Source organism: Misgurnus anguillicaudatus, chromosome 23 (genome assembly GCF_027580225.2).
Source record: "Misgurnus anguillicaudatus chromosome 23, ASM2758022v2, whole genome shotgun sequence".
NCBI lineage: Eukaryota > Metazoa > Chordata > Actinopteri > Cypriniformes > Cobitidae > Misgurnus > Misgurnus anguillicaudatus.
In genome coordinates, this window is record NC_073359.2 from 18358399 (window position 1) to 18371142 (window position 12744).

The 12744-nt window shown below is 39.5% G+C and overlaps 1 long non-coding RNA gene across 2 annotated transcripts in view; it reads left to right on the plus strand.

The window, feature by feature from the left end:
- The window catches only part of LOC141359261 (uncharacterized), a 45593-nt gene that overhangs the window by 14098 nt on the left and 18751 nt on the right, over positions 1 to 12744 (plus strand). For both annotated transcript variants that reach the window (XR_012365681.1, XR_012365680.1), the window contains exon 3: positions 3733 to 3912. This is a non-coding gene — a long non-coding RNA (uncharacterized lncRNA). The remainder of the gene's footprint in view (positions 1 to 3732; positions 3913 to 12744) is intronic.

The following is a 12744-nucleotide window of genomic DNA, read 5'->3' on the forward strand; positions in this document are numbered from 1 at the left end:
CTTATAATACCCACATCTAATCTGTTGCAATAAACAAAATTACAACTGTTTAAACCATGGTAAAACTGCAAACCCCTCAAAAATTTTCAAGCCCCTTAAAGCTTTTAAAGCGTGCAAATTCTACTTTGTTACTGTCGAATATTTTTGTGCAAGCAGCTGTTCAAATGGACAGCTGCCTTAGCCATCCATTCAAATAGCGCAGTGATTACAAATGAAGCCAGTGTTGTCTTTGACTTGATCCATTGCTGTTTCAACAAGTAATCTTTGGTAATCTTCGTGATCACGTACACCCTTGCCATTAATGAGTTCAATGACCAAATATGATGCATGACATTCTGTCAAAGCATATTTTTAAAGACAAACTGCACCAGTATGGCACCTTTGTATTTATTGGACAGTGAACCCGCCAGGAGCTACATAATCTCTCTCTCATTGTTGCATTTTTTCTTTATCTATCTAACCGAGAAGAATGCCACCAAAGAGCTAAACGGCTTTCGGCGGCGACAGCCCTGGATTGTGTCGATCTCCATGTGTCCTATGCACGATAAACCTGAACACATGCATGTAGCATCAGCGCAAACATATTCGCGCATGTATTCACGTGCACACACGCCCCCCCCAGCTGTTCTTTGCCCTCTCTGCATGCAGCAGGTGTAAGGCCGGACCTTGAGTGGGAGTGGGCGAGATTTTTTGGAGAACAGATTTGCTATTGTTACAGTTATGCGCTCCATCCCACGATGTGACTGGAAAATTGTATCATGTTCTTTCTGTTTTGTGTAATGCAAGCGCACAGCTGCAGAGCAAAGCATTCTAGTTAATTCCTTATATGTCTCTTCTGGTTTGTGGAGAGCCCCTTGGGGCGCGTCCAGCGATTGCTTTCCGGGGGTTGTTGAATTTTGCACTTTAAATATTAGTAAAGCAGATACATTTAAAGTTTATCAGCATTCATTCCACAGTAGTGGATCCTAGTTTCCATAGACGTCTTTTCCATTGACACAGGAATAGCACTCATATCGTATCTGATATTGGGTTTCAAAGTCAAACGATACCTAGAACTGTTATTAGCCTCATATTTCCACACGACTATTAAAACGGCTTGGCAGGGTTTCGATGCAAACTCTATTATAGATATGACATTGAGTGATACACAGAATGGCCTTACTTGTTGGACTTCGATTCACATTATCAGCATGGGAATATAGACTTATATTACTTATATTACAGCCTTTTCATTGCATATACAAAAACCTCAATACCTAACCATCTGCAAAGATCCAAATTCTTATCTGTGTTGCATTCCGTGCAGTAATGTCTAACGTATGACTCCGACTTGGTGTAATACAAATCCATATTAACAAATCCACAATGGGATCATCCAAGCTAAAGCAGATGTGACAGGAACTAAACCGACTTGGAAAATAGACCCACAGCACCTGTTATTATTTAAAAAACAATGGACGTGCAAAAATTAGGGAAAACATAGCGGTGGTGACATCATGGTTTTGAAAGTGGGCTATCGGGTGGGAGGGATTTTTGGTGGGGTCTGTTAGGGGCTCTGCAGGAAACCGAGAAAGCAGGAATTTGAGCTCAGTGGCAATGATCGAAAGATTTAACCAAACAATCTAAAGCTGGAAGTGACCGACGTATCAGCCTCTCTGGCTCCTGGTGTTATTAGGCAAGAGCTGGGGAAGATTAAATGAAAATGTATTTGTGGAACTTCTCACTGGTGCATTGATATGATGCCTCGTTTTGCGTATTAGTGCATGTTATTTCAATGAACGATATACAGTTTCATTCATTATTATTATCATTATCAAGGTTTTTGGGGGTATCGCATGCTTTAATGCATTAGATTTGTCACTCATCATTAGGCTTGGACACATATGCTGAGGAATGGGTATGGATGAAGGATAGTGCGCCACCTTTGACAAAAGTGGCGGAGGGTTATATAGTTTTCAACACTTTTTTAGCTCCGCCCAACTGAAAGTTTACCATTTTGGATTGAATTTTGATTTGTTGATAATAGCACTCTCTTAAAGGGATACTCTTTTTTTTAAATATGCAAATTTTCCAGCTCCCCTAGAGTAAAACATTAGATTTTTACAGTTTTGGAATCCATTCAGCCGATCTCCACGTCTGGCGGTACCACATTTAGCATAGCATAGCATAATCTATTGAATCTGATTAGACCATTAGCATCATGCTCAAAAATAACCAAAGAGTTTCGATATTTTTTCTATTTATAACTTGACTCTTCTGTAGTTACAAAGTTACAAAGTGTACAATAGCAGGGACTATTTTCAGGCACTGCGTAATATCATTGCGCCTGCTGCAGCAGTCCTTGATTATTATGCCAAAATGAGAGTATAGTTCCTAACCATATCTGCTTAGAAAATCTCAACTTTTAATTTTCCGTCGTTCTTAGTACACGATGTAACAACAGAACAGTTTTAAATACGAAAAGTATCGGAACTCTTTGTCATTTTTTAGCGCTATGCTAACGGTCTAATTCGATTCAATGGATTATGCTAAGCTATGCTAAAAGTGGTACTGCCAGACCCAGAGATTGGCTGAATGAATTCCAAAATGGTAAAAATCAAATGTTTAACTCTAGGGAAGCTGGAAAATGTGGTCCTTAATCCCAATTAAACTTTTGCGTTGATTGTACACCGTAGCCACCACATAGAGGCGGATAAAAAATGAGAACTATATTGTATGGCAGAAGAGCATTTAGTTTGAAGCACTTTGACCTCGGCGAGCAGTAGCATCATCGCTCCTGACAACTCCCCCTCTCGCTCAAACTTTTGTCAATATTACTGCGCCCGAGGTCGAAGTTCACCAAACTAAGTGCTCTTCCACCATATAATATAGTTCTCATTTTTTATCCGCTTAAAAAATGCCACGTTTTATTTTGTGTCACCATACTTACTCGTGTAACTAACAGTCTTTAAATAGGTAAAACATGAAAGTGTTTGGTGGCTTCTAAATTAATCCCTGTTTGGATCCTAAGGAATGAATGGGGCTAGGCTAAATGCTAACACATTCATGACGCGCTGTACAAAGATTAAGTGCACGAATTGAAAAAAGATATGTATGTATTAATTTGTCTAAGTTGAGGTAAGAACATAGTAAAATATTGAAAAACGGTGGTGTTATTCTTTAAAAAAAGCAAGTTTCACTTTGAGTCACCAAATTTAAATTCATGTACTCTCAATTTTTTTGTAGATGCACAAGGTGGCAATGAATCCATGGTGGTTAAGCTTGGAATCGCAATATACTTTTTCATTTTAACCTCTTGGAGTCCTGCGAATGTCACAATAAGGGATGCAGTATAATGTACCACCACATAAGTTGCAGTGGTTAGGTGGTTTCTTTAATTACTCGAACGAAGAGTCTATTAAATTTAAACTTTCTCCATGGAAACTTCAGAAACCCTGCACCACAGCTATTAAGCATCTTTGTTTAATTCCAACTACACTTAAAAAGTAATTATCTATGTGTAAGGGTAGTTTATTGTTGGGAGCTTCACAGGACCACAAAAAAATAAGCAATCGAGCACATTCAGTCAATCAGCAGCAGTCAGCCTAATACCCGATGGACCATGCGGAGCCTTCTGAGCCCCCAACGTAGAGCTTTTGAAGAAGGCAACTAATCATTTGTGTATGGGCCCATGTGGTGCCAAATGCATGCGAGAAAATTTATCTTCACATCTTTTATCTTCTCTCTTTACAGCTGGCGGATTTGGAGACCCTTTGAAATGTGCTGTCATGGTGCTACATTCATCTCCCAAGTACACAATTAAATCCAACGCTTGCAGGCTGAGGAAAACGCTCATTGAGGAACGCTCAATGCGAGACATCTGCGAGCATCACGCCGACACGCCGCAATGCCCCCCACCCTGCGCCGAATGGTGTAAGCGAACATCTTTTTCTTCTTCAGGGCAGGGGGAAAGTATGGCAATGAGCTGTGGAGGAAGGTGGGGCTTTGAATTCTGCAGAGGAGCCTTTCTGCCAAGATCACAACCAGATGTTCCAAGAGCGTCCGAACAGAAACGAGTGCATGTCTGCAATTTCCAGCAATTTGTCAGATTTAAGGGTTCACCCCCAATACCACCTGATAGACAAATAAAATCCCCCTCTGCGCTCATGCAATAATTCGAAACACGCGGGCACCCCCCCTGTGGCACTGTCTCTCGTTCGGTGACAAGACAGGCCCCCAACGAATATCTAACTGCAGACCCTGCGAATCTGCGTAATCTGAAACGCATCCAAAATATTCATCAGTCCCCGGTTTTGTGTCTCTTCGAAGCCAAGATGTCGAAATCCATTCAGCATTCGCACTCTTTAAATCCACCGCGCAGCACATTCCTAAAAGAATCCTTGAACCAAAACAAACATGTGAATAAATAAACATGAGCGACAGCCAGTTAATCCCTCTGGTGGCACATCGTAAATCCAGCTTCATTTTTTTGGCCTTGAAAGGATTTTTGCCACACACACACACTATTCAATTGCTTATAAAATCATTCCACAGGAATATTTTCAAGAAATATAGTCTGTATAATGCACACTTTCAGAAAATAGGCACAAAAGCTGTCACTGGGGTGGTACCTTTTCAAAAAGTCCACCTAATGGGTGCGTATTAGTACCTCAAAAATACAAATTGGTAAGTTACCTAAATGATACATATTAAGATCTTTTTAAAACGTACCGTCCCAGTGACAGCTTTTCCACCTTTATTTCTGACAGTGTATAGTAATGCTCATATTGTAAAGTAAAAAATGTATCCCATTTACTATTAGACATGGTGTTCTGTCTAAACACTAGCCTTTGGGTTGCTTTTTCAAAAGCATTCATAAGATTGGTAATTCACTATATTAAAATAATAAATAAAGGTACAAAATCCGTCACTAGTCTTATAACCTTTCAAAAAGTACACCTTTGTAGGCTACCTTAAAGGAAAACACCACAGTTTTTTAATATTGTACTATGTTCTTACCTCAGCTTAGACAAATTAATACATAGCTATCTTTTATCAATGCGTGCACTTAATCTTTGTACAGCGCGTCTTGAATATGTTAGCATTTAGCCTAGCCCCATTCATTCCTTAGGATCCAAACAGGGAATAATTTAGAAGCCACCAAACAATTCCACGTTTTCCCTAATTAAAGACTGTTACATGAGTAGTTACACGAGTAAGTATGGTGGCACAAAATAAAACGTGGCTTTTTTTAAGTGGATAAAAAATGAGAACTACATTGTATGGCGGAAGATCACTTAGTTTGCAGCACTTTGTCCTGACTACTCCCCCTCTCACTCAAACTTCCGTTAATATTACTGCGCCCGAGGTTAAAGTGTTGCAAACTAATGGTGCTTTTCCATTGCAAAGTACCCCACGGTTTGGTTTGGGTCCGCTTACTTTTGTGAGCTTTTCCACTGGGTGCAGTACGTAGTACCGATACTTTTTATAGTACCACCTTGGTTGGGGTTCAAAGCGACCCGAGCTGATACCAAACGTGACGCGAAAACACATTAGACCACTGATTGGTCTGAGATAATCGTCACTACCAGCGTCATCGCAAAATGTAAAAGATTAGCTTTAAAAGCGCTCTAAGCAAATCTGTGTGACATTACTTTTTGTTGATGTTTGAACTGTTGTCAAACAAACAGAGCGTAGCTAACTCCTCCCCCTCCCTTCCGTGCTTTCATGAACGCTCCCAACCCCCACCCCCAAATCCTTCTTGTCTTTTATTGGCTGGAACACTTTGTTATCATTTCTGGTGTTAGGTTTGGCCACTTTGTTTTTATTGCAGTTTGTGGAGCCTAGGCTGTCTACAGAGATCGCGTTTTTTTTAAAGTTTGATCAGCGGACAGCTAGCAAGCAGATAGTGAGGAGATGTTTACTGTATGTAACTAAAAAAATGTTATGGTCTAAAATGCGCGAATTCGCTTAGAGCACCTTTAACGTTACCTTAGTGCTAGCTTGCACTGTCTCGAGCAAACATCTGTGCTCTACTATAAGTTCCCAAACTACCTTTTAGTGATGAAAACATCCACAGGTTGAGAATCAGAAGCACCATACCAATTATTTTCCAAACTTGCAGTTTGTGACAGCACATTCACAATGTGCACATTCGCATATATGCTTAAATGAAAATTAAAGGCTCAGCGGAGCGCGTCGACTGACGCCACAGGTGTTTTTACAGAAACTGTAATGTGAGACAGAGGTAGTGATAAACACCATGTGCAAACATCTATTTGTGGTGGTCAATTTTTGTGGTGGACTGAGAAATAAATGAATGTATGGGAATGTAAAACGACGCTCTCACTTGTATGATGTCACAGTAGTAGGCAGTGCAAATATTACGACACGCCTATAATCACTCCCACTGCGAAGTGTTACTAAACTCAATGGAAAAGCTAACCAAGCCAAAGTGAGGTGAGCTGACCCGACCTGGCCTAAACCAAACTGTAGGGTACTATGCAATGGAAAAGTGCCATAAGTGCTCTTGGAAGTGTTTGGTGGCTTCTGAGGTCATCCCTGTTTGGATCCTAGGGAATGAATGGGGCTAGGCTAAATGCTAACACGTCGCGCTGTACAAAGATTAAGTGTACGCATTGAATAAAGATAGGTATGTATTAATTAGTCTAAGTTGAGGTAAGAACATATTAAAATATTGAAAATGGTGGTGTTTTCCTTTAAGAGTGCATATTAGTACCTCATTGGTTCCTTAGATGATACATATTAGGACTTTTTTAATAGGGTACTACAAAAGTGCTCTCCCTTTTAAATCTCACTGCTATCTTGGAGAAACATCTGAGACTAAGGGACTTCCTTATACTTTTGTTCTCAGACGTGCATAGGCAAGCTTTGTATCCCAAAGAAAAGAGATCTTGTGTCCAGAGACGCTGGCTAACCATGACTTCATAAATGTGTGTGGTCATTTGTCAGTGTGTATGTGTGGGTGCTTGCTGGGCAAAACATGAAGAACATTCATTTGTTGGCGTTTGCATAGGCAGCATACCACCGTGTCCATGAGGATTGAGAGCAGCTGACTGGTACCATCTGCGGCGTAAGCCTCTCGCCACCCACTGTTGCTTCAAGGCCCCATCTAATTGCCCCATAGGGGCTGGTTGGGGGTTTGCCCACTGATTCCATTGCCCATTCACCACCTCACCAAACCCTGCCGAATCATTTTGCTTTCAAGGCTGTTGTCATCACCGCAACAGCAAACAAATTCTAATTTAGAGTCATATGTATCAATAGTGGTTTTCCTGAATCATACAGTGAAATGGTTGTCTCTCAGTTTGTTTTCCTGTGGGTTCCCTTCCCACGCGCTGGCTGACAGATATTTATCAGCACCGTCAATCCAAAACCATGTCATATTTTATGGTCCGGGCAGAGGTGGACATATGGACATATTGTGGGCAGGTTATGTCCATCTAGGCTGTGAATGGTCATTAGTAAGGTAACTGTAGTCATTTTTTACAGATAAACACACTGCGTGAAACCGAACCCAAAAACCCTGAAAATGTTATTGCTTTGAGGTTTCATGTGTGCATGTTTATGCCATTATGTGGATTATTTTTATGTTCTTTGAGGAAAATTTTATTGCTTAGTAGTTGCTCTTATATTGCTCGGGAAAGTATCACCTTTATGCAAACATCCAAATACAACAGCAAGACACAGTAATAAAATTAAAGAGCAAAATATAAAAACATAAACTAGAAAGAGATGTAACTAGAATTTTTATAGATTTTGTTTTATGTATGTATATAATGTAGCTCAGTTGATGTGGTCTTTGATCAATTTAATCTGATCATTTTTATACTTAAGATAAACGTGGTATTTGGTGATTTTTTTTCCTTTTGGGTTGATCTGAAATTGGACATATAAGCGTGTGTTGCTCTGTCCTGAGCAGTAACATATTGGCATGTAATTTCACGATGATTCATCTTATTAGCAACACAACCGCCACGTCTGTATTAGCTTCCCAGCCTCCGCCTTTCAGTCTGAATAGTGTAGCACACAGGCCAGCACCTATAAAGAGAGGCTATGATTACTAATAACAGTTAATTAGGCTTGTCAGAGTTTCTCTGTGAAACAGGAAGTGGGAGGAGTCAGTAACAAAAGACCCACTATGGATGAAGTCTTTACGGCTCTTTTACTAGATGTTTGCTTCTTTGGATTGCATCACTTTCTCTATTTGACTGCCCGAGAATAGAAAATGTATTTCATTAGGATTGTTTTATTATATACATACTACTATTTAAAAGTTTAGGGTCACTTTATTAAAATGTTTTAATAACAACATTTTGATCTGAAGGTGAATGCATTACTTTTAAATTGTTTTTATATACAATTTTAACATATGTGCCTATTTTATTAAAAAAACAAGACTTATAGTGTGTGCACCCGAAAAGTGAGTTGAGTTGATTACATAGAAAGTCAGTGCAAATGCGCAAACAGATGCAGATTCAAGCAGGGCGACGCAATTGCTCTGAACATGCGATATTCGGCTCAATCACGTCTTTCGTGCAAGTTAAAAAATTTCAGCTAGTGCATCAAATTCGCACGACGCGCTGTCAGTGATGAGTTTATTGACGCATCCCGTTTGACATCCCGTATCAGAAAATAGAGAAGAGCATTGTTTTTATTTACTTGAGTGACGCAAAAAGCAAGTAATCCCACGACTAATCTAAACCGAGTAATGCAATGCAATGTAATTTCCGCTTTGCTTTTGATGAGCACACACACTGTAAAAAATAATATCATATCAACATATTTTTTGTTATTTTGACTTAACAAATTAAGTTGAACAATTTCAACTTGTTTTTCTAAATTATGTCCAATGTCCATTTTTCCCCCTTAAAACTTAAAAAGTTTGTTGAATTGACTTGCATACACTCAAAAAATACTGGGTTATTTTGCGTCAAAATCGCGTCTATCGCGCCTAGTTTGCCGCTTGAACAGTTTCAATGCATTCGCGCGTCTAGAGCGAAGTAGACGTGCGGAAAAAGCAAACATTTGACATGCGTCAGAGGCAAAATCCGCTTCTTGTGGGAGGGGCAAGTGCTATGCGGTTGTCTGTTTGCAAGATCGCTGATGTTGATTTTGCATTTATCGAGAGAGTTGCCGGTTTGTCACCTTACTATAGGGGGAAAATAAACGGTGTGGGTCGATAAACGTCACGTGACTTAAAAGTGAAATTAGTATTTACAACTTATCAGGTTGCCCAATGTCCTCACTGACACTCTTCCAAGCAAGGTCCTTTTTATTCCTGTGTCTATAGAAATAAGAACTTGTGTCGTATAGCTCCGGGTGACTGCTTACAGACAATATCAAGCATTCCTTCATGCTGAATGAGTGACTCCCGGCGGGGCTGCTGCCACGGCAGCAAGCAGGCTCCTGATTGGTTAACGCGCCGCGAAAATCCGCCAAAGTTACAATTTTTCAACTCGGGCGTCAGCCACAAATTCGTGTCAAGCGCAAAATGCACAAAAAGCACCATTCACGCGTACGGCGCCAGACGCTCAATTCACGCGAACTAGACGTGCAAATGAGGCGGAATTGAGTCTACCACGAGACCTTCAGAGGCGCGTCAACGCGTCTTCACATTGACTTAACATTGAAATCACTCGCGTTTGACGCCTCTACCACGGCTGGTGTCATAAGTGCCCAGAATAGACAGAAAACCTTCAATATTGTTTAAAAAGCATCTCAATGTGAGACCAGGAATCTGCTTGATAAAATGCCAAGAATAAATTTTTGCCAAATCTTGGCATAGGGTGGCAACTTTGAAGATACTAAACTATAGCATAGCTTTATCACTGCAAAAAAGGACTTTCTTAATTAACAGAATCTCTTAAAGGTGCAGTGTGTAAATTTTAGCGGCATCTAGTGGTGAGGTTGCGAATTGCAACCAACGGCTAAGTCCGCTGCTCACAGCTTGCTTTTGAAACACATAGAGAAGCTACGGTAGCCGCCACCAGACAAACATATCGTCGGAGACAACTTAGTAAGAAAAATGTCCGTTAAGGGCTTCTGTAGAAAAATGGCGGCACAATATGGCGACTTCCATGTAAGGGGACCCTCGGTGTATGTGGATAAAAAGGTCTCGTTCTAAGGCAATAAACACATAACGGTTCATTATGAAAGGTCTTTATACACCCCTGATAATATAGTTTTGTATATTATTTTGCATTTCTGTCAAGAGATCCTTCTAAAAATTTCACACTGCACCTTTAAATGTGATATTTTTGGTCTAAAAACTAGCATCTTAATTTAAGAATTTTTAGATATTTTTACTGAAAACAAGACAAAAATTCTAAGAACATTTTTTCTTGAAAATCATTTTTGCAGCGTTTTATATATATATATATATATAAATATTTTTTTAAATAGACTTATTTTCTTAGGTCATTTTTTGCAGTGATAGAGTGTATATACAGTATGTTCCTATAAATCAGAATGAATTAGATTATACAGTACATTGTCCACCCTTCTGTATCCAGCTGGTCTCTGGGTTATTGTTTCCCAGCCTTGTTTGACTTATCACCACAGTCCCATTAATAACTTTTATAAAAACAAATTAAAACAAACAATAGATTATATTGACTAGTCATGATGTAGGCAATATAATCTATAATTTCTTCTGATAAATAATTTTAATAAAGCAACCTCCTACAACCAGCTTAGATGCTTAAGTTTTGGAATTTAAATTAGCATTTTTATATGAATATTACTACTAGTTTAGTTTTAGTATCCACAGCCAGTAATACGTTTACAGCTGATCTGAGCTCTGCTGTAAATAAGTGCTTTTAAAGCAGCTCCACACACAGAAGAGTTTGGCTGGGAAGTCATGAGGCTGTATGTGTTAGTAATTTAAAGTTGTGGGGGTCTAACTCCCACAATGCACTGGCAAATTCCTTTAACATATGGCAAGTCAGGAAAGAGGTGGTTGACCTCTGGCCTCCCGAGGGTCTCTTGAGACGGCCTGCTCAGGCTGCATAAGAGATCTAGCATGAATGTGCACTGGAATAACAATTACTTTCCATCTTCTTACCTTTCCCCTAAAATCTTACTCAATGTCTTTGTGGCTCTTACAAAGAGAAATCTTTCTCTGGCTCTTTGTAGTCCCCGTGCAGTTTTCCGCACATTTGCTTTCTGGTACGATACATCATTTCAACACATGTGATCCATTAAGGTGAAGCCAAGAGAAAGCACAGGAAACAATCTTTCTGAAAACGTGTTACCCTCGTTTCAACTGTTTGCAGAGGCTGAGAATCTTCCCTGCCCCCCTATTTCATGATTTTTGAGCTTTTAAAAAAACACAGCAGTTCGGATGTTGAAAATGGCAGTCATGGATGAATGCATTCTGATTTGATTTTGATTATAAACAAATCAGGCGTCTAATGATTTCACGTTGATTTGTGATTGATATTTTTCGAATCTTTTGTGGTCCCGGACATTCATTATTATAGACCTTCGGCCAATTATATAGCAGTTTTTTATGATCCAAATAATACTTTATAGGATTTTGAATCAGGTCAACCATTGCGCTTTTACTTGCAAACCACATGGGACAAATGGGGTGAGTAGTTTAAAGTAGAAATCTCGTACTTTTGGTCATTTGACACTACCCACCAAAGGGCGAATTAAATATGCAAGTGATTTACAGGTAGCCTAGTAGTACATTTTTCTACCAATATCCCAGATTCAGATATTGGGTAATTTACGACATATAAAGATGTTAAAACAAATGATAAGGTAGGCCTACTTTGTGTCAAAAAATACCAAATATATAATGGACTTTCAAAATGTTGTTTTACTTGAGAAAACATTATAGCCTACAGTATATTCATCTGAGACGTACTTTTTCCAATAAACTGTTGAGTTCTGGATCAAATAGATTTTTGTTGCTCTTGCAGTAGATGATAATGACAATTCATTGTTATTTAGATAAAAAAATACAATTTGTAAACTATTTACATTTTAAGAGCTGTTCGCATTAAGTCATGCTCAAGTTTTTTTTAAATCTAGACGCGCGGCAATCGCACTCAAATATAGACGCATCTGAAACAAAACTCGTGTTCAACCTCACAGGCGATCGCTTTGAAAAGAAAAAAACTGCACGTCCTGCATTTTAGATGTTAATGAACCCTAATGCAAGAATTCTAAGTGGTCGGGACTCGGGACAAAATCATCTTGGGCATAAAGCGTCTGGGACATCTCCCACCACCCGCAAATTACGCGAGTGAGTGCTGCTGGCAGCCCAGGGACAGCAACCTTCAACCCGGTGGCATGACAATACTGGCCCTTGAGGACAAAAAAACAGACCGGCCCACCGGGAATTCTCCTGGTCCTCCCAATGGCCAATCCGGGCCTGCCTGTGACGTTGGGGTTAGGTGCCAGGTCAGGGGTTCGGTGTCATTTTTGTTGTTTTTTCATGAGATTCGATGTTCGATTTTGTACGATTAACTTCATATGAATTGATACAAATTAGCCAACTCGTAAAAAAGCCTAAATTCTTTTAGGTGTTACCAATTGAAGTCATTTTTTTAAGTAGATCCAACTTTTACATTTTAAAGTGTGCTTCATGTAAATATTGAAGACCACAAGTGTTCATGTGAATTTGTACAATTTTTTAGTACAATCTGCTTTCGCCCCACTGATTTTGGGTTTAGGGACAGGATTAGGGGCGGGGCTTCATTAATGTTTTCTCTAAAAATCATGCGTTTTTGT